The following is a 27018-nucleotide window of genomic DNA, read 5'->3' as shown; positions in this document are numbered from 1 at the left end:
ATAGAAATAAAAATAGATGATGTCTAGAATTTGTCTAAAAATAACCAGGCAGAGTTAAGGTGTAGGAGAATACAGGAAACAAGATTGGCCAGAGTTAAGAATGTAGGGAAGCTGCTTAAGCTCGTGCCTCTACTTCTGCACATGTTTAAGACTGTTCATAGTAATGCTAACAAACTTATTTGCATTGTAGAAGAGGAGGCCATAGCACAATAGTCACAACTAAACAATAAATATAAAATCACAGTCCTGGGGCCCGGCAAGGTAGCCTAGCAGTTAAAGTCCTCACCTTGCACATGCTGAGATCTCATATGAGCGCCCAGTTCTAATCCTGGACGCCCCGCTTCCCCTCCAGCTCCCTGCTTGTGGCCTGGGAAAGCAGTCGAGGATGGCCCAAAGCCTTGGGACCCTGCACCCATGTGGGAAACCCAGAGGAAGAGCTCCTGATTCCTGGCTTTTGGATCGGCTCAGCTCTGACTGTTGCGCTCACTTGGGGAATGAATCATTGGACAGAAGTTCTACTTCTCTGTCCTTCCTTCTCTCTGAGTATCTGACTTTCCAATAATAAATAAATAAATAAATCTTTTTTAAGACAAAAATCGCGCAGTCCTTTGCTTCTCTTTCTCAGGAACATCCACCATGCTGCAGGTTTGGGACTGAATTAGCAGAAACACAGCCTTGTCCCACCTCTGACTGTGCCACATCTTCGCCCTGGGGACCCGATGACTTCCTAGAGGTCAACACTGACTCTGCAAGAGTACAACTTGATCGCCCTCCGTTATAAACGCATCTCCTGTTATGGTTAACGTGGACTCAGAGGACTGAGATGGACAAAGAAGACAACACACAGCAACAGACTCCAGGATCTCACTGTGGGGGCATTATCTGCCAGTCCTGCAATTTTCAACACGACCCAATTTTCTTGCATAGGATTTTTGGATAAAACATACACTATCAAGTTAAATTTGAATTTGGAAACACAAAATTGTATTAGTATATATATATGTCTGAGATATTGCAGAGGCCATATGTATCTTTACTTGCACCAATTCAGTTTGGTGGTTTTAAGGAGAACTAGGATACTTGGTTGAACAAAATTAAGAAAGCAGTGGCAATACAGGACTAGAGGAATCAAAAGCCACTGTGATGTAAAATGGACTTGGTTCTAGAAGTTGCCATGTGCCTGCCCATTTTCTGATGCCATAACCAAAGACCACAGACTTGGTAATTTAGAAAGAAAATAAGTTTATCTGTCCTCATAGTTCCGGAGCACTAGAAGTCCAAGACCTTGGCAGCAGCATCTACTCAGGCCCTGGAAAAAGTTTCATGTCCCCCCCAGAACAGATGCAAGGGCAGAAGGGGTCACATGGCAAGAAAGGAGGTAACAGAGAACTGGGAAAAACAGACTCACTATTTATTTGTTAAGGACCTGTGCTGCTGACAGCTTACCACTTCTTATGAGAACTAATCATGGCTCAAACACCTCCTGAAGAGCCCACCACCTCCCCACACTGCCACGCCGTGGACTACACATCAGCACACGTTTTGGAGGGGGGCAAACCACAGCCAGACCTTCTAGCACTGTGACTCCAGCCAAGTTTATGCAACTGACGATTTTGGATAAGAACTGTCTTAGTTGGAGCTCCTTCCCCAAAAACACATCAAAAAATTTTCTCTGAGGAGGGCAAAAGCAAATCAGCTTGGCAGACTTTATGAAAAATGCAGGCAGGATTCCATACCCTGCCGTTGGATTTATACCTGCTTCAGAATTCCATAAAATGTGTGCTGTGTTTGATGGTTAGAGTTTTGTACTCAAAGTATAACCTGGGGCACAAAGTCCACCCGTGGTAATTTTGCCAATATCATGGCCTTTTAAACTGAAAATATGAAATGATAAATGTTGAAATGATGGCTACAGCCAGGGATTTGGCAAGCTTTCTTTCACATCTCGATATATCATCCAAACACTGAACAGCATTTGTGTTCAACTAAGATAGAACTAGAATTAATGGGGTAATATCATCCAAAAGTGTATTTTATTAATTCTTAATGGCATGACATTATTTTCCCTGCTGAAGACATTTAATATCCTGAAAGAGTAATACATTATGAAACAAGTGCTATGGCTCTAGCACATTCCCTATAGAAGACTCATTTGATACAAAGTTGTAATTTGTTCCTGTTTCCCTCTCTGGAGTTGTTACCTTCTGACCAAAGTAATGAACCAAAAAAGTACCATGGTGGATCTTTTCTACCTACTAATATGGGGCCTTTAAATGCTCATTAGATGGATCTTGCAGTAAGAGCATTTTTTGCGGGAAATTTTCCAATTACTGTTAGGAAAGGTAGTAGACCGAGGTCAACGCTGTGGGGTAGCAAGCTAAACCTCCACCTGTGGCACTGGCAACCGGTACAGGCACCAGTTCAAATTCTGATGGCTCCACTTCTGATCCAGCTCCCTGCTCTAGCACCTGGAAAAATAGCAGATGTTGGTCCAAGTCCTTGGGCCCCTGCATCCATGTGGTGGATTCAGATGAAGCTGCTGGATTCTGGCTTCAAACAAACCTAGCTCCTTTGCAATCACTGGAGCAGTGAATCAGTGGGTGGATAACATCCTTTTCTCTCTCTAACTCTGCCTTTCAAATAAGAATAAATAAATAAATAGATCTTAAAAAAAAAAAAAGGGACAGTCTACTTCCTGAGACAAAAACTCCAGGAAGCAGGGAGTTAGGGATTTGAGCTAGGCATGGGAAAAAAATCAAATGAAGATTAAATGAACAATCTAGTTACTTCTGTGGGCAACTGAGATTCAATCCTTTGGGGAAACTCTGTCCTGTGCCCCAACTCGGTCCTCACTGGTTGAGTGGTTGAGTGCCACTTCTAAGAGATCAAATTCTTTGTTTTAAAATTAATCAATAAATTACAAATATAAATATATATTACAAAATATATTTTATGATATAGTCCCAAAAGCTCTGGGACTTCTCCTCCTCCTCTCCCCACTGATTTCCCCTGTTTTATAACAATAATATCATCCTTCAAGAAAACAGTCAAAAGTCCATCATTCTACTATTCAAGTGTATCCTGACATTGTAGGTATGCAGAATGGCAGAGTCAAGCATCCTGTTGTCAAGATATACTTAACAGTTCCACTGGGAGTTCATCTTTAATTTGGGAGTATAGATGCATATTGCATTGTTTCTTCACATCTGGATATGATAGTCTGTATTACACAGTTCCTCTAGATGGCTATACTTGTGCTTAAGTCAAAGAGATGCCAGTGGCTGGGGAAGGTCCTTAGACAGGGATGCGAAAGAAGCCGGTGGGCTTGTAAGGAGACTTTGTGCAGGTGACCTCCCAGGTGAGCCAAGGGGGAACTAGGTAGGATAACAACCGCACCTGAACTCCGACACTGGTGAGGCAGACTTGGTTCAGAGCCTCACTCTGAAACTTACTGGCTGTAAGATCCTAGATGAGTTACTTGATCTCTTTAAACCTTGATTTCTTCACCAGGGGTGATAACAATGACAGGAATATTGACTTGTACACACCAGTGTTTGCCCCATGTCCAGGGTTTTCTGCAGGGCTTATATAGGAGCTACATTTCCATAGTAAGCACACCACTCTCTCTGTCTTATATACAAGGATGCGTGCTTCTATATCTTATATATTGGATATACGCAGATGGCTTGCCGGTTAGATGCACTGTAAATGTATTCCACTGTTTTGTCATTTTCCTCCCACTTTCGTGGTCTATTTTGAGAATTGGGGGAGAGGAGGAGTCTGTGACATAAAACTTGCATTTGCATGGCAATGCCACTTTTATTGTGTCACTGTTTCTACAAGGTGTACTTCGCGCATGTGACATTCACATTGAATTGCATGAAGCATGGATGATTTTTATATAGTAAAATTTGTGTTCAAAATTACACGTGCAAGATTTCCAGTCTCTCTCTCGTGCTTATTATGAGTGGCTGATGGAGACTACAGAGTGTCCACTCTGAGACTGCCATTGTCCCCACATTATGGATATAATGTAAATTTTATTGCCTCACTCTCATGCTCAAAACTCACTGCTTTTAAAAATGAGATTCATCTATTTGAAAATCAGAGTTAAAGTGAGGGGCATGATAGTAGAGTGACAGGGGGGTGGCGTACGTCTTCCACCCTCGGTGCCCCAGTTGGCTGCAGTGCGAGGGTTGGGCCAGGCTGAAGCCTTAAGCCAGGATATTCTTCCAGGTTTCCCATATGGCTCACAGGGGCCTAAACATTTGGGTCATTTGTTGTTGCTTTACCCAAGCCTTTAGCAGGGAGCTGGATCAGAAGTAGAAGAGCTGGGATAGGAACCAGCACCCAGATACAGGTGGAAGTCTCTATCTACTATTATTAAAGCGAGAATAGAATTCTGGTCTCAAATTTAGGAAACAAACCAACATCTCTAACACCAAGTTCACGATCACATGAAGCCTGGTCTCTCCCTAGCGCTCAAGTCTTCATTCGTACTTCGCTTCTCCTCTCTTCTATAAACACCTTGGACACACCATGCAGTTGTCTGACACGGATCTTTGCAGATGCTGTCCCTCCTGGAATGTTCCTCAATCTTCACTTCTACAAGCTAATCTATCCTTTCACCGATAGGATCATTCCTCTATGGGATGAAAGTTCCACTCTTTCTCCTTGCTTGAGCTACCTGTATCTCCACCCTGCTCCTACTCCACTACCAGTCCCACCCATTGCTTCCTGCATGGTAGGAATTTGATTTCCAGATGCCTTGTGCTTTGGCTGTCCAACACAAAACCATTGTTAGTCTAGGAAGTGAAAATGCAAAACAGGAAGATTTCTACGAATGCAGGAAAAAGACTAGTTTTTATTCTCTCCCATACTATCACTGATAAATCAGAAATTAATATTCTGCCAGCATCCCAACTTGGTTCCATAATCACTATCCATTCATTATTAATGTCAGAAAACATTAAGTCTGGAAATTCCTCTTTCCTGTGTATTATTTGTGTAAGACATTCCTACACTTGCCCTCAATAAAGGCCACCACAGTCACTGGTTGTTTTGGGCATGAGTTTTTTATTAGCATATTTCAATGAATGAGATGATTCAGAAATATTACTCTTCTTATAATTCATGCAGAAGAAGTTACAGAATGGTACTACCAGGTTCTCTGGATCAAAGCCAAAACTATCAGTGGAGAAATACACTATTAGTATATACACTATTATATATATTATATATAGTGTGTGTATATCTATATATATATATTAGCATATACACTATTAGTATATAGTCTGTAGTGGACGCTCCCCAGAGCCTCTCTAGGTTGGCCTCACAGAGAACCTCCTGCACCCTCAACCCAGCTGGCTACATAAGTGTGGTGATCCTTTGAAATCTTTAAACTCTGGGATCATTCTGATCCCAGTGGTCCCAGCGATACAGAGCAATCACTCTGCAGGGAAAGGAGTCAGAGGGTCAACTGGGAGAAGGAATCGCTCACGATTCTCCTCAATTGACTCTACCCTTTTAGTTCTTGAGAACAAAACATGACTATCCCACAAATTAGATTTTAATGGCTAACACAGAAACATAAACACAACAGTTCACGAGAACGAATCTACAAATAGCTCAGACTCCGTCCTTTCAATGGGTCTCCATGAAGCCATTAATCACAATTGTGTTCGGTAGCAGGAGTGAAATAGGGCTCAGCATGAGAAACCTTACTGAAACCATTCCTACGTTGGACACACCCAGGAGTACGCAGGCATTTAACTGGGGTCTCACTGACCATCTGCAGAGTTTAATTAAGCTTTTCCAGGGACTGGGCCAGGCAGCAGCAATGTGGCTGAGCTGCCAACATTTTCATATCACCATACAGTATGGCACTGATTACTTGGAAATTTTGCTTGATTAGTGTGGGAACTGACTTCAGCTGCTGGAAGGAATATTCTCACACTCTTGGCAATAAACTGTCAGACTTGGGAATCACCCTTGCTTTTACTCCCTTTCCAAGGAAGGGTACTCGCTCTGCAGCCACGTTTGTTTCATGTGAGCTGCCTTTTGGCCTTAACTGTGGCTTTGGTAGCTGCGGGGGAAAGCAACAAGGAACATGTTACCTAAAATGATCTCAATCATATTTCTTTCTCATTGATTTGGAATTGGAATTAAGAGATCTGGTACCTGTTAGAGGGAGAAACATAAACTTGGTTTTCTGAGAAAACCATCTTGATTCATTACGTTGATACAGATTCAGACAAACGAGTTAAGAGGAAAGAAGAGTGACCTATAAGTATCTAAAAACAAGTGAGAGAGGTGGAAAAAATGAATTCTGTAATTTGTCTATGATGCCTTTGACCCAACTGCATTCCTACTTGGGGTCCCGTGAGTCACTGCTCTCCTTTTTATAAATAAATCTGTATTTTGAAGCTTAAATGGTACTTGAAACTGGAGTCCCAACTAACACAAACACCCAGCCAGTGCTAACCTTTTGTCAAGAGACATGAGATGAGTATTCATTCATCCTTGTATGGATATGTGCATGTGTTTAAGAAAGCATTAAATCAAAATTTTTGAAAATGTGGTTGTGGTTACTGGCAGGGACAGAATTGGAAAAGCTGAGTGACCTTCAGTCCAGCTGAATCCCACAGGTTCATGGGAGTCATGTCTCCACAGGTTGGAACAAATAGCAAGTCCCTCGTTCTGTCCCAGCTCAAGAGAAGTCATATACTTTTTGGTGGGTAAATTCACTCTATTCTGCTTGTTTCCAACTTTGTTCCTTGTGGTCAGCACATGCTTACTCTGTAGGAATGAACATGTATGAAACAGGGAATCCTCCCCCAAGCTAGCTGACTGGGTTGCTAGGATGGGGTCCCCTGTGAAGGGAATAAACAAAGGGAACTTTTCTAGACTTTTTCCAAAGTCATGTTACTGGGTTATGATTGATTGAAATAGAATATTGGATTGTAGTTGGCTCAGTGTCTGAGTATAAGGAGAATATGCTTCGTGTCAGTATCACTTAGGGAACATACCTGTCTTTTCATGTATCTACCTTTCTGTTTCCCAAACAAAAGTCATAGAGGGGTATGTTTCATCCACCCATTCTTCCAGTCAATCCACCAATCTATAATCTAAGAGGTCAGTCAATACTGAGTATTGAGATGGCTGCCACATGTAAATCTGAAGCTAGCATACCCACATTAGACTGCTCTATTTTCCAGCTAGAAGGTACTCCAGGCCACCTCCCTACGATTTCTTTCTTGTTTTCTAGCATTTTCATCTCCTCCTTAATTTTAGCAGCATTTCTTGGTGTGGCTTTCTTATCAACTTGACCTTACTATTTGATTCTCATTCAGGAGCTGAGTCTAGAGCTCTGATTTCTAATGCAACAAACACTTACCTCTACAATAGACCGGAAGTTCTTTCATTCATTTTTCCATCCCTGTAGCCTTAGAGCCCAGAAATGTCATGATACATAACAGTCCTCTGTCCATGCTGTTGAAAAACAACAACGGAAATAACGTGAGCATAGAACACACATCTAGCTAATGGGAATACGTGAATGTCAGACTTTGCCCATTCTCACTGCCTGTGTACCACAAAGTTCTCTAGATTTAGAAGAGAAAGGAGAGAACAAATTTTGGGATTAGAAGACCTGGAAATCTAGAGGTTCTGTGCTCTCCATGGCTGAACAACTTCAGGGTTTACTTTCTTTAGAATCCTTCAAAAAAACATATATTTCAGCCCGAATGCCATTTTCTTTCCAGGAATCACCGTCTTCCACCTTCTCTGGCTACAGTGCCTTGAATTTTCCTTGTGTCTCTTATTTTTCACTTTTGAGTAAAAAGAGAATCGTTTGCAGTCTCAATGCCTTTGGAAACTATCCCATCCCTTTGGGCTGGATTCTCTTCCCTACTTACTCTTGGCATCAGCCACCCATTTTCTGCAGCAACAGAATCCATAGCCCAAACGGTGCTACAGCTACATAGAAAAGCTTCTGTCACCGCTCCATCCTCACTAACTAAACCCCTGAGGTGACAGTTAGCTCACAACTAGACATCAATAATCATGCCTAACTTTCGCTTACCATTCATACTACTCTGAGTAGAAATGTTTTCTCCCAGAAACTTGCAAACATTTCAAATCCCTCATTCATATTTTAATACATTGATCCCAGAGTTTCACATTTTTCCCCCATAGCTTGTCTTAAGAAACAAGGACATGCAAACCTAAGCTAGGGTTGTCCCTTCACACCCCCCACAGTGTTGCCTTTCAAATAAATAAATAAATCATTTAAAATATTTCCAAAAGAAATCAATATCACTGATAAATCAAAGGAGAGCCACATAGCAAGCAGGGATCTGCACATGAGCTGAACCCGTGCTGCTCAACCTCAACTTCAAAAGCCGTTAGTTCTAATTCCTCAAGAAGTCTGCCAACCCAGTAATGTCTGTCCAGCTCCTTGCCCTGGGTTTTGCGATACATATCTATTTTTCCCCCATCTTGCCAGGTCAGTAATTGCCCTGCTCTGTTTTAGGTTTGCCAACTCAGGTCTCTGGGTTTGAACAACAACACGCAGCAATTCTGGAATCTATAAATAGACAAGATGCAAAGGCATCTTCTACAGAACACAAAGATTGCTTTCCTTTCTGCGAACTCCATAGTTCAGTCTAAAACTTGGCCACAGCATGCTGGAAACCAGTTTGGTATCGGAGCTCATCAAAAAGAGGGTTGCAAAGATAGTTTAACTCCAGTTTTTGGCAGAGAAAGCCACAGAGAAGGATTGGTTTAGCATATTCGAGAGAGAAAGACAATAAGAGCAAAAAGAACAGAAGCAGCGGGAATGCCAACAATTCATTGTTTAAATATGAAGAGCACAGAATGGAATGGAAAAGCCTAGGGAGGGAAGTCTGAAAAATAAAGAGCCAATTTGCTGAAATTCTCTTTTTAATTGCAAGCAGCAACAGCAGCAACAACAAAATAATTGCAAGCATCAACAACCAAAAAACCCTACCGAGAGGCTCAAAGCAGATGGACTCAGGATCTCTCATTCCTTCTCCCCCTCCTCCCCCAGCTCCTTCAGTCGCCTTCTTCCTCTCAGGCTTGCCACCTGTGGTGACAGACCGTCTGCCTGGTGCTCCACTCCTCCTCCGCCAGGCCAGCACCACGTGCATTGAAGGAAGGTTCATTTCTCTGACCACCAGCTTTCCTTCGACAACCATCTTCTTACAAGGAGGAAATGTCTGTCTCAGAAGTGTTTAGCAGCCTTGTCTTTCCATTTCGTTGACTGGGCGGTGTGAGATGGCCACCCTTAAGTCGTAGGGAAAATTGGGGCCATGAGCAGAACACTGTATTCCATAACCAGTTCAGATTTATAACCGTGCATCCGCTGCAGATGGAGCAGGGAACCTAGCTTCTTCGAGGTCAATGGATTCTTTTCTCCCACGATTTTTTTTCTTCTGTTAGTGGGGGAAAACGTGGATACTGTGTAGATACAATGAGTGAGGCTATAAACTGTGAAGTGTTTATTAAGCAACTGAATTTTAGGAATTATTGCCTTCAGATAATATGCTTTAAAAATTTTTTTTTGTTTTTGAAAAGCAAAGTTACAGAAAGAGAGAGAAAAAGAGAAAGAGCGAGGGAAAGAGGAAGAGAAAGAAAGATCTTTCATCCATTGGATCATTTTCAAACGATTGCAATAGCAAGGGATGGGTCAGGACAAAGCCAGGAGCCTAGAATTCCATCCCTGTCTCCCATGTAGGCGCAGGATCCCAAGCATTTGGACCACCTTCCATTGTTTCTCACCTGTATTAGCAGGGACCTGGATGAGAAGCGGAGCAGCTGGCATTGGGGTGCTGGGATCTGAGGCAACAGCTTAACCCATTGTGCACAATGTGGGGCCCAGACAGGCTTTTGTTCCCTAGTCTCAGCGTCTGAGCTTACTGAAATTACCCTCTGCTCCTTCAAAAGGATCTTTCTCCTGGCTATTCAAACCACCTGACATCTGCTCATGTCCTTCCTGTGTGCTTTTCTCTTGACTCCTGGTCATTGCGTCAGCATCGACTTGGTGGAAGAAAGATCCTATAAGATAACGTAATGTTAAAAAAAAATGGCCCATTTCTCTCGGTTAATGTGCGGGGGTGGCTAGTTCCCAGCTGGCATAACCTCTGCCCAAAAGCCCTCAGGGACCTACACTTCTACCCCATTGCTTTCTCAGAAAATGCCGATCAAACTAGATTCAAGCTGAGAAGCTCTTAAAGGAGCCCAACCTTTGGATTCCAAGCACTAGGGAGCAAGGGTGGGAAGAAGACAAACTGTTCCCCATTTGTTTTTGTTTCATAAAGGTTTTTATTTTCTTATTTGAAAGTGCTGGTTCATGTCACAAAAGATCGCAATGACTGAGGCTGGGTTGAGCTGACGCCAGGAGCCAGGAGCTTCATCTGGGTTTCCCACACGGATGCTGGGGTCCACATATTTGGCGATTTTTCACTGTTTTTTGAGGCACATTAGCATCAGAAGTGGAGCAGCGAGGACTGGAACTGGTATTCATTTGGAATACTGATGTGGCAGATGGTGGCTTAACCCATTGTGCCACAACGCTGGTCCCTGACTATCTGTTTTTAAGGATGGTTACCCTTCCTGCCACGCTGCTGTGTTTTGCTTAACAACAGGGTTGCCTTTTGAAGAATTCATTAGTAGACAATTTGATTGGTAATGTTATTATAGATTGCCTTTGTAGAAGCGTAGGTGGTCAATCAGTTGACATATGATCTTTAAAGAATTGTGATAAACAGGATGAAGAAGGTGGAACACAGCATTCTGTTTTATGGTAAGATTGGTTTCATAAACAGGGGCATTACAGTCTAAAAATAACAATAACAAAGAACAGCAACACAGTTGTTGATTATCAAATACTGGGTGTGGCACACCATGGTGTGTGCTAGCCCGCTTGGTAGCACAGTCGATTTGTTCACAACGGCGTCATCACAAAAGCATGAGTAATACATGGTACACAGTGTTACAATGGCTAACCAGGCGACAGGATCATTGTGATGGATGATGTGGCCTGTCGTTGACCCAAAGGTCACTGGGCAGCACAATAGCTTTGCTTTTCTTACCATCGCTAGCCAGTGCTAAGCCGCAGGTTCATAGTGAGCTTTGCAAGGGAGCCTGGAAAAGCTTTCTTCTGGGTTGTCATGTGCCTAGTTAAAATAAGACTGTTCTGCTATGTACAGTATGAGAGTTCCGTTATTATGTTTAAAAAAAAAAAAAAAAAGAGGCTGGATACTGAGGGCCAGCCAGCAGGCTCTGTCATTCTTTCCTCTATTGAACTTCATCCACCTGAGCCAAATAGAAATTCTTTTGAAATGGAATCCAATGCAGTAAATCTCAGGGGGGATAGGAAGAGATTTCATGGCTCCTTAGCTTCAGAAGGAAAAACGGCCATTAATGAAAATCATATCCAAAGCCAGACTATACATCATTCAGTTACAGCAGACTTTAAGGACATAGGAGTACCTTTGCTTGTGGTATGAAAAACTGCTCAAATATGAGTTTTAGATCTGTGAGACTAAGGACTTCAGGAGTCCCTGAATGAAGACAAGATGTTGGCTCTTGTCACGTTGACTCTGTGAAGTGGACTTTGTGTACATGAACAAAAACACTTAAATCAAAATTAAATTTATGTAGACGATTTTCATCAATACAAGTATTTTCTGGAGTCAATGCCATCATGCCAATTTAATGCCAAGATCAATTTAATACTGCAGTTAAACTGTTTCTCATTCCTTTTCAACCTTATTTAAAAAATTTTTTTCCGTCCACTGGAATCAGTTGAGTTCTCTTTACATGTAAACTTTACATTTCAATTGTAATCCAGTGTTATTTTTTTTTCCTTCATGAAAAGTTACAACCGTTACTGCTTCTGACATTATGATCTTCTTTGGTGGCTAATTAGCTATGACTGATTTCTTTTTATTCAAACTTTTTAGATCTGACTTTTGTCAAGAGCATTTGAGTTTTCCATCAATTCCCAATAAAGGACAATTTTTCCCTTGTCTGTCAAATGTTCTGGTGTTCAATGTCAACCAACGGCTGTTTTTTTTCTGTAAGGATTTATTTATTTATATTTTTTTGGAAGGCAGAATTACACAAAGAATGAAGAAGGAGAGAGAGAGAGAGACGACAGAGAGAATCTCCCATTGCCTGATTCATTCTGCAAATGGCTTTGATGGCCTAAGGCTAAGCCAGGCTAAAGCTAGGAGCCAGGTGCTGCATCAGGGTGTCTCATATGTGTGACAGAAGCCTATGAACTTCCACTGTCTTCTCAGATGCATGGCCAGGGAGCTAGATTGGAACAGGACCAGCTGGGACTCGAACCTGCACTTTAATGTGGAATACCAGTTTTACAAGAAGTGGATTCACACTACGGGCTACCAAAAATAGCCCTTCGGTCAGGTTTCATTCTGCAACAAAAAAAGTTCAGCTTTAACTCCTGCTAATTTCATTTTGCATTTGATTATTTCTATCAAGCCTTTTGTGTCAACCTGGTCCCAATATCTTTGGCCTTATCATACACAGGCTAAAAATAGTCCCCAAATTTTAGGCAACTATTCTTTTTTTTTTTTTTAAGATTTATTTATTTTTATTACAAAGTCAGATATACAGAGAGGAGGAGAGACAGAGAGGATGATCTTCGGTCTGATGATTCACTCCCCAAAGTGACTACAATGGCCAGAGCTGAGCGGATTCGAAGCCAGGAGCCAGGAACTTCCTTTGGGTCTCCCATGCGGATACAGGGTCCCAAGGTTTTGGGCTGTTTTCCAGGCCACAAGATGAGAAGCAGAGCTGCCAGGATTAGAACTGGTGCCCAAATGGGATGCTGGTACATTAAAGGTGAGGATTTCAACTGCTAGGCCACTGCGCCAGGTGCATGCTTGCCGAGCTCAGTTCAAATGGCGATCAGACATCTAAGTGAAATCAAGCATTTGAGTCCAAAGTTTAAAAGTGGTTTGGGTAGAGAGACTCAGGAGTTGTCAGATTATAGATGATAATCACATAAGAGGGCACAAAGTTATCACCAGGAACTTCGTCCATGTCTCCCACACAAGTACAGGATCCCAAGCTTTGGGCCGTCCTTGACTGCTTCCCAGGCCACAAGCAGGGAGCTGGAAGGGAAGTGGGGCTGCCAGAACACAAACTGGTGCCCATATGGGATCCTGGCATGTGCAAAATGAGGACTCTAGCTGCTAGGCTACTGCACTGGGCCCCCACGGCTCCACTTCTAATCCAGCTCCCTGTTTATAGCCTAGAAAAGCAGAAGATGGCTCAGATCTTTGGCTCCCTGTACCCTTGTGGGAGACACAGAAAAAGCTCCAGGCTCATGGTTTTGGATTGGCTCAGCTCTGGTCATTACAACCATTTGGAGAATGAGCTAATGGGTAGAAGATCTCTGTCCCTCCCACTCTCTCTGTAAATTTGACTTTCAAAGAAAAATGTATGCATATTTAAGCAAAGAAAACTGATCTTAAACTAATTTCAGAGTGATAGCAAAGTTGTAAAGAGGTTCAGAGAGACTGTTGGCTGCCTCTTGTGCAGGACCACCTGCTGTGTACCAGTGGAGAGCCTTCTCTCTGTAAATCCGCCCTGCCAGTGAAAACATCAGCTTGAACGCATAAATCCAAGAGGATCAGAGTGGGCACTGCGGTTCAGTGGGGGTGCCAGTTTGCATCCTGGCTATTCCACTTCCCATAATGCATCCTGACAGGCAGTGGCTAAGAGCTGAGTAACTGGGTTTCTGCCATCCATGGTAGGAGATCGGCATGGAAGAGTTCTGGGATCCTGGCCTTGCCTGTTGTAGAAATTTGGGACGTGAACCAGCGGATTGAAGTCCACACACTCACTTTGTCACCTTGTTTTTTCAAGAAGATGAAAATCTAAACTTTTTTTTTTTTTTTTTAATGAGAGGACCCAACGTCATTAGAATGATAATCTAGCCTGGCAAAAATCAAATGAAGCTGAGCAGGGACCATGCTCTTCGCTCATTCATGTTGACTGCCTGGCTCCCCTGGCTTTGGGTTTGCAGCCTCAGGTGGGACTCTGGTGGGCAAAAAAAGGGAAGGGTCTCCTTGGAAATGAGGGGAGATGGAGAGATGTGGGAACGAAGAAGCAAGCAGGTTTGAAAGGAGGAGGAACCAATCTGATTTTTGTTAGGATTATCTGCTTAGGCCTAAGATTTAGGAGGTCTGCCTGAAACCCATTTTTTCCCTTATCACTCACAGAGAATCAGTCTTCCAGTGTGTCATATCAGTGCTTCCGAATTATTCCTCAAATGTACCCATTTATTCCCGTCTGTGGCCATCTGGGGAGTGAAACTGCTGATGGAAGACTCTCTCTCCTCTGTAAATCTGCCTTTCAAATAATAATTAAAGTCTTTAAAACCAAAAAGAAAGTAAACTCTGTCAGTCCGTCTTCTTGAGTGGTCAGGTGAGGCTAATTCCCACACACTTTGAGATGTGGTGTGTGTAAACAACAGTCCGAACAGGGGCAGGGGAGGTGAAGCCATCCAAGGAACACAAATTGATCTCAACAATATTTTGCTTCTTTCTTACCTGTCAAGACATTTTCCCATGAGGTGTAGCTAAGCACCAGGGACACGCTCGCGCCCAGCAGCACGCAGAGCCCTCTCCCGCGCCCAGGCCGCTCAGCGCATGCGCACACTGCCTGCCCCCCTCCAGCCGCGCACGCGCCTGCGCACACTGCCCGCCCTGTGGCGGGCTCGGCGTCCCTTCATCCCAAAAAGGGGCGGGCCCGGCGTCCTGAGGGCGCGCGTGGATGACGTCGCGGGGCGCGTGCCCGGGTAGCCCCTAGTAACCCGGAGCCTGCGGAAGTGGAGACTTGGTGGGCAGGCGGCTGAGACAGGTAACCCGTGCGCTCCCTGTTGGGTCCCTGCCTTGGTGTCGTCGCGTGCCCGGGATGGTGGCGGCGGCGGAGGCAGCAGTAGCAGCAGCAGCCAGCCGCCCGTTCTGAAGGCGTGATGGGAAGACAGCCCTTACCCGCACCTCGGCTCTCTCAGAGAGAAGGGGCTGCGTGTCCCTTGCTCAGTCCACCTGTCGGGGGTGACGGGGCCCGAACTGCCGGCCGCCTGGTCAAGCTCGGCGTCTCCTCCTCTCGCCAGGAGGCACGTTCGCCTGTGGCCTTGGCTGCTTCTCCTGGCTGCCCGCTTCTGTCTTCTAGAGGCCCTTCTCGCCTGCCCTGCTGTGCTCCCCTCGCCCTTCATGTTCTGAGCTTTGATATCCCTGAAAGAACATGGGTTCTTTTTCTCACACTAGGGCTTTGCTCACGAGCCCACGCGTGCACGTGGGTCTGTGTGTGAGTGTGTGGGATGCAGTCGTTTGCTCAGCTCTTGAAGATAAATGGGCCTGTCAGCTGTGGAGATGCGTTTTCATTACAGTTGTGCCCCCGGCCCCTGGATTGCTTTCTGCTTTTTCCAACAGTACCAACCCCTGTTCTTGCAAAGCTGGTCCTCAAAATCAATTAAAAATGGAGCCTGCTTGGGAATGTTTATGTCACTCAAGAAAATAATAGGATTAGTCAACTCTTATTTTTGAAAGTTTTCGGAAAGATTTATTTATTTGAAAGGTGGAGTTTTAGAGGGCGAGGAGAAATCTCCCATCGGTTGGTTCACTCCCCACATGGCAGGGCCCTAGCCAAGAGTCCAGTGCTCCAAAGTCTGTGGTCTTTGTGGTCATTGGTTATTTTTCACTACTTTCCCAGGGAAAGGGAGCTGGGTCAGAAGCCAAGTAGCCAGAATGGTCATGGCATAGCAGGCAACAGGTTAGCTTACTGTGTGGTAGCACCAGCCCAGAATTTAAAAAATAAAATAAAATAAAAAAAATATATATATAAAAGAAATTTTGTCTATTGATTTGAAACACAGAGTAAATAACAGGGAGGAAGAAACAGATTTTCCAGAGTTTCACTCTCCAGATAGCTGTTAAAGCCAAGCAGAAACTGGGGGTCTGCAATGCCATCTTGTACCTGGCACAGATACGCAGTTGCCCTCGTGTTATGGTCCTCTGTGGAGAGGCACCTGGTTAAAAACACTAAGATGAATTGGCCACGTACAAACATATTTCCCCAATATAGTTACTTATCTTCTCTTGCTTCTGCCTTGAAGGAGTGTAGAAGGCAACTCTGATATACCAAAGTGAAATAATGTCCAAGGTGCATGACCATGTTCTGATGTATTTTAAAGCAAGGACAAATTGATAATCGGCTCCTTTTGGGGCGTTCACAGTTAGGCACTTGAGAGCGAGTAGTCTCTTGTTTGTTTAAATACTGTTAAGGCTGCTACTCATGTTACACATTTTTGTTAAAACTATTCATATACACGGTACTTCCTAAAAAAAAATTGTTCTTGAAGCATGCGGTTCAGCAGCATTTAAGTACATTCGTGATGTTGTGTTATGGGCACCGGTTTTTCAGAACTTTCTCCTCATCCCAAATGGAAACTGTGTCCCTCCTAAACAATGACTTCTGCTTCCTCTTGCCGCACCCAGTGCCTGGTAACTTTTTATTTGCTTGCTGTCTGTGAATTTGCCTCTCCTGGGGGCCACTTGTAGTTGGAATGATACAATTTTTTCCAGTTGTTACTGAGTTATTTGCTTAGCCTCGTGTCTCCAAGTTCTCGTTCTGTTTTAGATAGTACGAAGTCATGTGCATAGGTTCTGCTTGTGATGCGTCCTGAGTTACAGTGTGATTGCAGTGGTAGCCGTTTGATCTGTGGGTTGCTAGAGGGTCTGAAAGGAGCTATGAATGGGTGGTTATGGAGTGCAGCCAGTGATTCTCAACCACTTCCCCCAAGTCCTAATCTAGCCAGGATATTGGATGCAGAGAAGTCCAATTAGTTTAGGTGTTATTAGCTATAAGCCCAAATCCTGTTTCTGTTCCTGCCCATGCCAGCGAGCACTAACTGGGCAGGTGCGAATACCTATCAACTGAAAGGGGACGGTATTGCATTGTCGTGTAACCACTCCCCTCACAAGCCCCATTAAAAGGTCCATGAAGCAGGCGGGGGCTCTCGCTTTTTCTGGCCAGGCGCTTCGGTTACTCTGGCACCTCAACTCTTGGCTGACCCAGGACAGGTAATCCCCTGAGCATGGTCCCTGTGTGCTGCTTAGATGGGACAATGGAAATAGTAATATTGTTTCTGGTTTGTGTGCTGTCAGGAGTTCCAGGAGAGGCGAGGCCTGGCAGTGATGGAATGCGGGCAGAGAAGCCAGGGAAAGGTGAATGTCTGCAGCTTTGTGAGTGTGTCTAGGTTACTCGTTGCATGTCTCTTAAGACATGTTTTTGGGGAAGCTGGGACATAGGTCTTCAGCTTAACGGATGGACTTAAGGATAATGACCATTTGTTCCTCCTTGGATTATGTTTGGCTGGATTATGATTGGTTGGTTTGCCATATGAACTTGTGATCACCAAGCTTGGTTAATAAAGACTCATTAATAAAACCTTAAACATGTCTCATGTGATCTCGCTCGCACCCTGCAACATGGATGTAAAACATGGATGTAACGTTTCTGAAAATGCCTGGTGTCATGGTTAAGCTGGGGCTGAGCGCAGAGCATGGTGTAATCTTCTCACCTGATAGTCTAGAAATAGTAACGAGAAATAGCAACCATGATAATACTTATTTCTTTTTAAAAAAATATTTGATTATTTTTATTGGAAAATCAAGTATACAGAGAGGAGGAGAGACAGAGAGGAAGATCCTCCGTTTGTCGATTCACTCCCCAAGTGGCCACAATGGCCAGAACTGAGCTAATCCTAAGCCAGGAGCCTGGAACTTCTTCCAGGTCTCCCCTGCGGATGCAGGGTCCCAAGGCTTTGGGCCATCCTGAAGTGCTTTCCCAGGCCACAGGCAGGGAGCTGGATGGGAAGCAGGATTACCTGAATATGAAGCAGTTCCCATATAGGATCTTGGCACGTATAAGGTGAGGATTTTAGCTGCTAGGCTGTTGCACCAGGCCCAATATTTCTGTCTTTAAATGTTTCTTTTCATTTACTCAAAAGGCAGGATGACAGAGAAGGATAGAGGGAGACAAAGGGAAGGGGAGAGATCTTCCATCTGCTCATTCACTCGTCAGATGTGCACAATGGCCAGGAGTAGGCCAGCTGAAATACAGACTCCATCCGCATCCGCTATGTTGGTGTTGGGGACCCAAGCCCTCATTGCTGCCTGCTACACATTACCAGGAAATTGGAAAGTAGGGCAGCCAGGATTAGAACCGGAATTCCAGTATGGGATATGGGTATCCCAAATGGTGACTCAGCTCACTCTGCCATGCCTGCCCAGGCTTCCTAATGTTTCTGTGGAGTGCCATACTTCAGCCACGAAGAGGGTGCTGTTACCGTTCTTGTTTTAGACATGAGGCAATTGAGACACAGAGAAATGAAGTGAATTATTGTTAGCGGCGAGACTGGTAAATCTTGGGAATGCTGGCTTTTGGCTCCAGAGTTCATTTACCCCTGAGCTTGATCAATATCAACTTTGCAATCTTAATTTGTTTACCTACTACATTCTTGCCCTTTATTCTCTCCTTGAAACTGAAAATTGCTTCTGAACATGGTAAGGAGTGAGTGAGCAAGTGAACCCAAACTATCCACGAGGGTAATGTGTGTGTCTCATTTGATTGGCAGTAATAATATTTAAATGAAATTTGGGCTGCGTTTTCACAGCTTAGTTCTTACCATCTTTATCTAAAAAAACTTATCTTTAAAATGCAAATCCTGACACTTTTTACGACCTCATAGTGCATATATATTGTGCGGCTGTTTGATTTTCAATATATGCAATTCCCACATTACAGGAACTCAATGGGTAGAAAGAGCTTTGTGTTCATGATGTTATTGACTGTTAGAGTGGTTTATGGCATATTCATTTTGCTGCCAACTCATTACTGTGTTGTTTGATTCCTGAAGAAATTATTTTGAAATAGTATCTTTTTATACATAATCAATTTCATTGTCATTTTCTCGGCACTTTTTCTTTTGCTTACATTTTATTTCTTTGACATTTGCAATTGGAGGTTTAGTTTTTGAAAGTGATAGAAATCGGTACATGCTTGGTATGTTTTGGCATCAGAGGACACACATCGGTCTATTTCATTGGGTACCAATAATATCTTGTGTGTGTAGCAAGTGTCCTGTATAGGTGAGGGACCAGCCATAGCCTGGGAGAAATGGAATTAGGGTGCTAATGCTATGACATGGAGGGTGAAGCTGCTGCCTGCAGTGCCAGCATCCCATATGGGCGTCAGTCCAAGTCCCACTTGGACTTGGTCCACTTCTAATTCCCTCCCTGCTAATGCACTTGGGAAAGCAGTGGAAGATACACCCGTATGGGAGACCTGGAAGAAGCTGCTGGCTCCTGGCTTCAGCCTGGCCAACCTCTGGCCATTGTGGCCACTTGGGGGAGTGAACCAGCAAATGGGCAATCTCTCTCTCTCTTCCCTGTTCTCTCTGTCTCTATGGATCTCCCTCTCTTTTTGTAACTCTGCCTTTCAAATAAACAACTATATAACTGTGTGTGTGCACTGTTTATCCAGAGCTCATCACAGTAAGATCTGCAAAGAGGACATAAACACTTGTAGGATGTGCCTTTCAATGCTCTTTTTTATTTTCAGTCAACCCATGGTTCCAGTGAACTTGTTTTGTCACCTTATCTCCATGAGCTTGACCTGTGTTAGTCATCGGGAAAGAATGGGTTTTTATGTACAGTCTCTTTTACAAAGCATGAAAAAACATAACAGTCTTACAGATGCAAGCTGGCCTAGGTTTTGTTATTATATCATTAGTGTTATTGCAAAATAGGAAAAAAGTAGGTGGCAGTAAGAGCTTTGACATTTTACCTTGGTTCTCATTCAATTTTTTTTTTTCCTTAGAAGCTGCTCTGTTTAATATAGAATAAAAAGTGGCTTCTGTCAAGGAATTCCCTGTGACAAATAAATCCCCTTTATGTGTGTTAAGCAGTGTTTAATGATGTTATTTCCATTCTGAAGTCTGAAGGTTTTTTTGTGTGAAGGTTTACTTATTTTTATTTGAAAGGCAGATTTTACAGAGAGAAGGAGTGAGTGAGAGAGAGAATGTCTTCTGTCCCCTGGAGGTACAGTATTTGGGACTCAAATCAGGCACCTTGCAAAGGAAATGCTGGGTTCCCAAGATGCCACCCTGAAGTACTGCATCCAATATGTGTGCCGGTTCAAGTCCCAGGCTTCTGATCCAGCTCCGTGCCAGTTCGCCTGGGACAGCAGTGGAAAATGGCCCATGTGGGAGATCTGGAAGAAGCTCTTGGTCCCTGGCTTTGGCCTGGATCAGCCCTGGCCCTTGGGGGCATTTGGGAAGTGAACTGGCAGATGGAAGATGTCTCTGTCTGTCTCTCTGTAAATCTGCCTTTAAAAAATGAAATAAATCTTTAAAAAAAGAAGAAGAAGAAAAGAAAATAGAAAACCAAAGTGAAATCCGCATTTCCCTGTATCTGTTCTCCCAGGGATTCTTCTCAGGTCACTCCCCTGTAATTAGTTGAAGTGGCACTCTAGAACATTGAAACACTTTCTACTTAGAGAGCAAGCAACAATCAAAGAGATACATTCTTTCCTCTTTGAACTATAGTGAAACCACTTCCAGTCTGATCTTTGCAACCCAATGCCTTGCTGCTAATGTGAGTGTAAACACATTAGGCTCCAAAGAGCAATGGCATCTGGATGCTGAGACGTGATCGGGAGAGCTGGGGTAAACACAGACCACCGCCAGGGAAGCGCAAGGAGGTGCCCGTACCTTGTGCTGGAGCAGAACTCAGGGTGCTCGTAAACCGAAGAGAATCAAATGAGTTTCTGTTTTCAGTGTGCACATGTTAGACCTCTCCCACACCCGCGACTGGCTGTAATATATAAATCAAGCCACAGCTGACAGTGATTTGCTTTCTTTATCCGGGAAAGGGTCTTTGACGTAGTCTTGGCCTCAGCCTCACTACATTGATCTTCATCACAAGCACTTTGTGTAATTCCCACAACAACATTAACTCCAGGGTTTTTTTCCCCCCCTTCCTATGCATGTTACAATAGGGTCTTTCATTACATGATCGCAAATTGTATGCAGCTACCCGTACATGCTACATGAAAGCAATAAATTTAAAGAGAAGAGAGACTATTTAACACAAGGACACTGTTTTAAAAGAGAACATAATTATCTTATTTACAGTTTAGCATAAAGATTGCTATTTAAGTTAATATCCTTCCACATGTGGCAGTCCTGCAAAGTGCTACATATTTCTATTTATAGTTAAGGGAATAAGGCAAAATCCCCCTTTCGTTATGTTATCTTGCATTATTTACTTAGTGATAAATGACATTGACTCATGGGTATGAGTTTTGCAATGAAAGACCCTATTGTGGCATATATTTATATGGGGGGGGGGTGTTAGAGTTATGGTTCCAGAGGGAATTTAAATTCTAAATATTCTGGTGCGTGTACAGTTAAAACATATAGCTTGATGTTTTGGCACTATATTTTCACTTAAAATAGGGTAAAATAAAAAGGAATGAACAAAGAAAAAAGCTGAAGATTGAAGTGCTGGAAGCCAAAACGCAAACATGAAAAACACCCAGCAAAACCAAAGGCTTGTTTTAAACTCAGAGGTTAACACTGCCCTGATGCTCTGACATTGTTTTCTGCTGTTTAACAATTAGTTCAGCTTTAAACATTTAGTAACTGCTTAAGAGCACTAGAGAACAATTTCTACCAAATGGCAGGGCTCAGAAAATGCGCTGAAAGTTCTAAGAGCTAGAACCTTTGATAACTGCTCCAGCCTTCAAGTGGAAAGCCAGTTCCATGCCATGCGTCCTCTTCACCCAAGTGAGCTCAGCATTTCTACCAGAGAAGGATATTATAGAGGGAGGATTTTTGTTTGCCTGTTTTGAAGTCGAATTAAAAATAAAAGAGCAAATCCCAATTTTCAGCAAAGCAGAAATTGGTTCAATTTCTATTCGCTTAGTATGTTGGATAATTGAGCCAAGTGGGGACTGTTGTCTTGCTAACTACAGAAGTAACAAGTTAAGAGGGAAGGATTTTAGGCCTAATGTAGGAGTTTTTGTGGCATGTGTGCCCCACCTCACCTGCCCTTGTTCAGTGCTTAAGACAAAGCCAATCGACTGTCTCCCGGGGCCTGCGTTGTCTATGATGAGAAGTCTGACCCGAAGAGGAGCCAGTTACCGTTATGTGTCATCGTTCCATGGGTAACACGTCATTTCGTTCTGCCTGCTTTCAGGATTTTTCTCCCATTTTAAATCTGTTTAAAAGATTTATTTTTATTGGAAAGTCAGATATACAGAAAGGAGGAGAGACAGGAAGATCTTCCTTCTGTTGATTCACTTCCCAAGTGGCCACAATGGCGCTGATCCGAAGCCAGGAGCCCAGAGCTTCTTCCGAGTCTCCCATGTGGGTGCAGGGTCCCAAGACTTTGGGCCATCTTTGACTGTGACCCCCCCCCCCGAGGCCATAAGCACTCCCTATTTTAATTTTAAAAATGTTTTATTTTCATAAATCTGAAAGGCAGAGTAACAGAGAGGGAGAGAAGAAACAGAGAGAGTTGGGATCCTCCAGCTGCTGGTTCGTTTCCCCCACTGCTTTCAGACACATGCACTGAGATAGGCTGAAGCTGGGAGCACAAACGTTGGCCATGTGTCCGGGTGCCTCATGCTTGGGCCATCATGTGCCTTCTGCCAGGATATTACTGGGAAGCTAGATCAGAAGCAGAGTTCCAGGACTCAAACCTGTACCCTCTCATATGGCATGTGAATAACCCACTGTGCCACAACTTCCACCCCAGGATTTTCTGTCCATCCCCCACTCCGCCTGCAGCAGTTGAGGGACAAGGACGAATGTGTGCCTAGATTCGGTTTGCTTTGTATTTATTCTGCTTGGGTCTGTTCAGATGCTTTAAGTCTTTGAATTTATATCTCCTCAAATGTGGAAAATTTTCAACTATTTTGAAAACAAATGGTTTCAGGGCTATCATTGTGGTATAGTGAGCTAAGCCACTACTTGCAATGCTGGCGTCCCACATCGGAGTGCTGGGTCCGATCCAAGTCCCAGATCCAGCTTTCTACTGACAGCCTGAAAAGGCGGTAGAAGGTGGCCAGAGTAAGTCGGCCCCTGCCATCTGTGCAGGAGAGCAGAGTGGAGTTCCTGGCCCGGCCATTTTGGCCATCCGGGGAGTGAAGCGGTAGATGGAAGGTCGATTCTCTCTCTCTCTCTTTTTCCTCCCACTTTCTCTTTAGCTCTGCCTTTCCAATAAATAAATGACTTTTAAAAATGGTTTATTGTTGGATACTTTATCAAAAACTTGCAAAAAGAGTGTTTGAAATCCCCGCATACTCATCACGTGACTTCCTGTGATGTCACCATCTCACCTAGTCGCGGTTCCTTTAGGAAACTGGAGGTCACGTGCTGGTGCAATGCCTCCCACGGCAGTTTTCTACTTAGGTCTGTCTTGTCTATTTGTTTTAAGGTCTAACCTAGGACAATCGCATTGTGTTTTATCATCACATCCTCTAAACTTCTACATTCTGTAACAATGCTTACACTGCTTGCTTTTCAGAGCCTGACAGAAAGATCTGCCATCCAAGAAGGAAGCTAGATAGGAAGTGGAGCAGCTGGGACGTGAACTGGCACCCATCTGGGATGCCAGTGCTGGCAAGAGGAGGATTAGCCAGGTGAGCCGCTGTGCAGGCCCCTGAGTATGGGTTCTGTGGGAGCAATGTTGGATTATTTCCTGCAGATTGTTGTTGATGTCTTATGGGGACTCTGGATTTCGTTATGTTGCTTCGAAGAATTATTAATGTTTTGTACCAGGAGGCAGTTAGCTTGGTTGAACTCAACCTTGTCTTTTTCCTTTCCTTGATGGGCTGTCATCAGAATCCCAGTTTGCTTCAGTTCCTTCCGCCTCAGGGGAGCTGCTGCTTCTGCCCTGTATTTGTCTGATTTGGCGATCAACTAGAGAAAATCGGGCAGTTTATACACAGAGAGGGAGGCTCTCACTGCTTCTGTAGTTATTATTCTTTACTTTGTAGCTGCTGACTTAGTTCTGAGCTCAGGTATTCTTTGGCTTTTAAGATTAGCTGCTCTGCCCTACACCAACGAGGAGCATCCCCCAAGTAGAAAATGATCCATCGGGGAAATTTGATGCCGTCCTTTCTTGTGAGCCTAAGCTCCCCACAGTTCCTAAAAACTTGCTGCGCACTGTCCTGCCCCTTGCCATTCTTTCAGGGATGTGGGGATTGGTTGGAAGGCAGAGCTGGGTAGAGAGTCTGTAGCACCATCAGTGAGTGGTTCGTCCGACAGGCACTTGTCCACCATTTCCAGAGATTTTCATTTTAAGGAGTGGAGAAAGTTGTTAAATAAACACACTTGTAAACCTGAAGCTGTGTTGTGCTGTGGAGAAGTACACAGTACTGCAAGATCTGGTAAGAGGGGATTTTGACCTGATCATTGAGGTCAGGGAGTTTTCCTTGGAGACAGGAAAGGGAGAGATGTAGAGTATTATTAAAAAATGCAAGAGGATTCCCCATATTTGTTAAGTGAATGGATGATTGATATAACCAGGTTTCCTCTGCATTTTGGCTTCCTCCTCACACACAGTCTTATCTTCTCCGTCTTAACCATATATCTGGCCTTCTGTAATGATGAAAGGGAATCTGTGCTGTGGTGTGTAACGCCATACAGTGGAGAGTGGTCTGCCTGAAAACTTCTGGAGGCAGAGGCATTGTGCCTGTGGACCATTATTCTGGTGTAACAACGTCTGTAGGCTTAAATGTAGGGCAATGTGATCAACAGAATTTAGAAGAAGATCCCTTCCCACAATGATACACTGCTGATGTTCCACAATCATGTGGAAGCTAGAATGGAGTGAGGAAGGGAAGACCAGGACTAAAACCTTTGAAAGTCCTCGAATCGCTTGCAAGGTTGTTGGGGACTGACTTTGGGATGCTAAGGAAAAGAAAGAAATGATGTAACTTCCTTTCTACCCCCATCTGTTGTTCACTCTGCCTTTCAAATTTAAAAAAAAAAAAAACTTTTTTTTTTTGACATTCTTTACATACTTTATTAGAGTAAGAAGGTTCAAGGGCTACAGGAAAGTGGATAATACTAGTATGTTTTCCGTATTGTTACCTTCATGTTTAAAAGGGGGGTATTAAGGGAGAAGGCCCACCCAATTTCCCACCCTCCCCAAGTCCCGGGTGTAGGGCATGCTCTGAGGTTCTTGCTCAAGTGGTTTTGATATTGCAACAGTTATGAATCGCTGTCAATCTTGCCACTCCAAGCACTATGAGGTCTTTGAAAAATCCAGATTGACATAGTCCATCATAGCTGAGATGGTTGGTTGACCCGTTCTGTCTTCTCTCTTTTCTTTGTTAGGGTTCTGAGTCCAGCCTTTAGATTAGGAAGATCTCCAAAGAAACTTCTTGTATGTGCTAACAAGTACAGGGCCTGGCACCGTCCATCGCTCCAATCAGCTGGTGGTTGTAATTGCTGGGTTGGTTCTGTTTTCACTCCCGACTTCCACTGGAACCAATGGGTGTTGCGGTCCAGCCTGGTTCTGCCCCGCACATACTTGGCCCTCACCTAAACCAGTGGGAGCTGCAGCCTAGTTGGAGCGACCCACAATAACCCCCACCAGGACCGCCCCTACCCTGGTTTGCTAGTAAGTGTAGCAGTAATCCAGTCTGTCCCACACCCCATTCCACCCCAGCCGCTGTTTAGTTTTATGTCCTCCCGTGGAAGTGGTAACCCAAGAGGGATGAGCCCACTATTACCCTCCCAGGCCTCTCCCACTCCCAGATTCCAGTTGATGCTGCCCAAACAAACCTTGCCCACTTTAATTCTGTTAGCACCAGTAGGAATAATCCGCCGAGCCCGGCTTTTCCCTGATCTAGTCCACATGAGGCGCACAAGTGTGGTAGCTCTGCCTAGTCTGGTCTGCCCCCATCCCAGCCTATGCTCTCCTGCGGAAGTAGCTATCTTGCAAAGGAACCCTCCCTTATTCCCCTGCTGGCTCTGCCTACTTCCTTTCTTGTTCTCAGGCTGGTAGGACGCTGCGGTCCCCTCCGGTACTGGCAACCTCACCTCGGCATTCCATATTGTGCACTAGTCTTTGTTGCGACCGAACTTGGGTCGACCCACACTGGTGCCTGGATTTGCCAGTGGATGATGTGGACAGATTCAGCCTGGTCTTGCCCCCACGTCTGCCAAATGTATGCCAGTGGGTAGCTTTCCATGGCCTTTTCTGGGCTGTTTCCTATCATGTTTCTTGCGCTGACCTGCCGGGTCTGTGTCCTGCCAGAGGAGTTGCCCAGGCTCCTCCATCAGAACCTCTCCCAATGCCAGGTTACACGCTTACCAGTGGGTCCATGAGCCAACCCTACTCAGTCCACCTCCTGTCATAGCAGGAACTGTGGCTTTTCCTGACTGGCCTTCCACCCAATCTGGTTCTTGCTGTTGGATGTTCCAGCCCAGCCATGGTTTGTCCATACCTACGTATGGCTCACACACGGCTCAGTAGGGGTTTGAGACCTTGCCTAGTCTATCACACATCTGCCCTGGTCCTCCAGAACACCAGGGGGAGTTGGGGTCCAGTCCGGTTCGGTGCCTCCAATCCCAGTCCACACTTGTGCCAAGGGAGACTACAACTGTATCCAGATCAGAACGCAGCCCCCCTTCCAGGCCACGCGCCTCTTGGTGGGAATTTCAGCCCAGCTAGGGTTGTTCCCTTTGCTCCCCAACCGGGTCTGTTCCCAGCCATAGATCACTCGCATGCCAGTGGTTGCTCTGACTCAGCTTGGCACAGCTCCTCACCTGTCCCGACCTCTGCCTTAGACACTGTGGCTTCGTGTCCCTGGCTCCCGCAGACCAGTAGGTACAAGAGCCTGGCTTGGAATGACCTCTGCTCCCTCCTGGTTTCTAGT

The sequence above is a fragment of the Ochotona curzoniae genome, unplaced genomic scaffold (assembly GCF_017591425.1).
Source record: "Ochotona curzoniae isolate NIBS_2020 unplaced genomic scaffold, NIBS_Ocur_1.0 contig_50, whole genome shotgun sequence".
NCBI lineage: Eukaryota > Metazoa > Chordata > Mammalia > Lagomorpha > Ochotonidae > Ochotona > Ochotona curzoniae.
Note: the sequence above shows the minus strand (reverse complement) of the source record.